Source organism: Acomys russatus, chromosome 1, assembly GCF_903995435.1.
Source record: "Acomys russatus chromosome 1, mAcoRus1.1, whole genome shotgun sequence".
NCBI classification, from domain to species: domain Eukaryota; kingdom Metazoa; phylum Chordata; class Mammalia; order Rodentia; family Muridae; genus Acomys; species Acomys russatus.
The window spans coordinates 58,738,435-58,741,613 of record NC_067137.1 but is presented as its reverse complement, the minus strand read 5'-3'; the positions used below and the strand labels follow the sequence as shown (position 1 = coordinate 58,741,613).

General features: G+C 32.7%; 1 protein-coding gene across 11 annotated transcripts in view; it reads left to right on the top strand.

Moving 5' to 3' along the window:
* Nova1 (NOVA alternative splicing regulator 1) overlaps positions 1–408 on the top strand; it is a 127,256-nt gene extending 126,848 nt beyond the window's left edge. For all 11 annotated transcript variants that reach the window (XM_051145572.1, XM_051145564.1, XM_051145595.1 and 8 more), the window contains one exon: positions 1–408. This exon is cut by the window's left edge and continues 3,730 nt beyond it. The gene's annotated coding sequence lies outside the window, so the exon portion shown is untranslated.
* The last annotated feature ends 2,771 nt before the right edge of the window (positions 409–3,179 follow it).

The window sequence follows — 3,179 nt, the reverse complement described above, 5'->3', positions numbered from 1 at the left end:
GTTCAGCTATACTGATCCAAAGTGGAGAAAACTGGTGACACAAGGCAAACATCTTACGAAATGCAACTATTTATAGTCTTGTTTCGCTATAAGGAGGCTGGTGAACACGCTGAATACGAATTACCTCAGTTCTGCAGCTTTCTGTGTCTTTTTAATGCATTCTGTTTCAGGGTCACTTTCAATCAATATTTCATTTACTTACTGAGATTGAATGGGCGCTCTGAGACACAGTGTGCTGTTTATCATACAGATTGGACACCTCATTCTAGAGCCAAGATCTTTTCCTCAACACTGGGAGCTGTCCTTTCAGCACCACAAAATTACTGCTTGAAGCTGCATTGCAGTTTATTTTCTTTTAGTTTTGTTTTCTGTTTTGTTTCTTGGGTTTTTGTTTTTGTTTTTTGTTTTGTTTTTTGGGTTTTTTTTTTCTTTTTGGTTTTGTATTCCGTTTTCACTGGGAGCTTTTCTTTCAGCACCACATTGCACCTAGACTTTTTAACGGCTGCCTTCCTCTTTGCACTGAAGACCAATTTCGTCTGCACTTCGAGTTATTGCTATTACCTGTAGGACTCTATCCCACTTCACCTCACCCAGCCCACTCCCAAAACAGTAAATGTATCTATTTCTGTGGAAATCATTTTCATTGAATGATCAGAAACAATGATAAGTTCTAACCTATAACGGCTCATTTCGACTCATTGCTTACAGTAGATCTAAGCTCTGTTTTCTGCTTATTCGACTCCTTCCAGCTTCCCATCACATCTGTAACAAACTTTTAAAATGATATTGCCACACCGCCATGCACAAGCCTACCTGCACAGTAGAGATAGATTATTCCATCGCATTCAGATGGTTAACAGAGGTTAGCAAGTCCTGTATTATATATTTATATCGCTTTCTAAGAAAGTGCATATTAATGTTTACTTTAAGAATGTGTAAATGGTGCTATCAAGAATCTGATAAATTTTATCCCAGTTTTTGTGTACCACTTCTAATGTATGAGATTTATTTTTTTATTGGAAAAAATAAACAGTATGAAAGCATTAAATTGGTAGATTTTAGTAATTTGACAATGAATGGAATCCCCATGTTACAGCCCTATCTTTTCTTAGAAATTTTAATGGTGGTAATAGACTTCAACAGAGGCACTGCTATGACATTCCCTTTAATCCATTCTTATGGTACATTCTTGATTCATATAATGATTCCTCACTGAGTCCTTAAGTAAATTTTGTTTACTGTAATTCTTCTCCAAGAAGGGAATTCTTGCTTTCCAAGGCAGCAATTGAAAGGAGATGAAAGTATAATTTAACACTCTACATCACATGCACAATCTAAGACCAGTTACTCTGTTAGTAGCAGAAATTCATTGATCATCAAATACAGGGCAAGCATGGCTATACATAATAATTTTGAGTGCAATGCAATCTTAGAAATTTAATATATACACTTTATTTCAATGATGCAAACAGCCATATGAAATTGCTTATGATTAGAAGACAGGATGAACTCATTTTGCCTCCTGCTTGGTTTCTCATAAACATGAGTACATGATATTGTTGTGCACTGTTGTCCATAGATGTCTTTTTTACATGAAGGGTAAGTATCATTACTTTAAAATTATTTTTGGATTATGCATGTTATTTTTTGTTTCATCAGATATGTGCCCCAACTAAATAACATTTATACAAAAGGAGAAAGTATCAGAAACTTGTGTTAATTTTGGAAAAAAAAATGAAGTATAGAACATATTACTAGATAGGATGTCATTCCACTGGTCTATAAAAACAAAAAGCAACTGTTCTTTCAAATTAAAGCATTACCTTGTATAATTAATAAAGTACATCAAATCAGATTTGTAAATAAAATATTGTTTAAATCTAAAGTATTCAATATTTTGATTAGATTATTTTTTTAAGAAAAATATTTAACGTGTATGTGCTGGATTTTTTTTTAAATAGTTTTTTATAATTGCGATGGAAGGGCAATTGTCTCATTAAAAGTGGTGCAGAGGCCAATACTTGGGTTGCCATTAGATATATAAACAAGTGAAAACTGTGGAACAAGTTTTAAGCTCATTTTGGAAAAAAAAACAGTTCTGTAGAAATGCATATTTGTATTTGTTTCTCTAATAAATCTGCAAATAGCTTTAAAAACAAATTAGTTTTAATTATTTAAACATGAGTTCTGTTAAGTAATTTAATACCTATTTTGCCTGGCATTGTGTGAAAACATTGTTCTGTGGAAATGAATACAGGCTTATTGTGAAAATCAAGGTAGGTCTGCATTTATTTGAAAAGGCATTTAACACTTACGTTTACCACTATGAAATCATTGAAGAATTTTCGTAGAAGACAATACTGCCCCATATTTACACCAGCTTATCTACTGCTGAAATCAGTAGAGGACCAGTTTGAATCTCCTTTAACTCGGTATCAAGTAAAAGGCCAACAAGTAAGTGAAATCACATCTGAATGTTTGATAACCAAAGCCTTGATGGCGGCAGTACTCTTTTTCACATAGAGCAAGGAAGTAATGTGGCTTCTAACCCACAGAGGCCTGGTCTTCTTGAATGTAACTTAACACATGTATTGTCCCCAGTAATGTGTATTTCATGGAAATAATGAATATTAAATGTTTTAGGATAACATACAGTTGTCTTTCTGTTGTTAATGAAGCATCTCCACTTTGAAAATGCTTGAAGAAGATAAATATACATGAAAATCATTGATCTGTCATGTTTTCTGTTTTTGCTTTTTTTTGTTTTGTTTTGTTTTGTTTTGTCTTTCTGGTGGAACAAAAGTAATGTTGGTGGAAGAACTACAAATAGGATTCAATTTACAATGAATTCTTTGGGTTGGCCATTTTATTTTCAATTTGTGAACTATTTGGGAACATCTGGATAATGAAAACGTTAAGTATTTCAATTGGTTCATCCAGCTTTATAGTTTTTTTTTTTAATCTTCAGCAAAAGCACTGCATTTTATCTAATAAGTAGTTGTATCAGTATCCTTTTTAAGATAGTCTAACCCAAATGTAAAATGATGACATCCCAAAACTCTCACACGTTTAACATACTGCCATTTTTTCCTAAATATTAAAACAGATCAAGTCCATAGTAGACAGTGTATTATACTAAAAGAATCTAACATGTTTAAAACATCTTGAATAGACTTGGT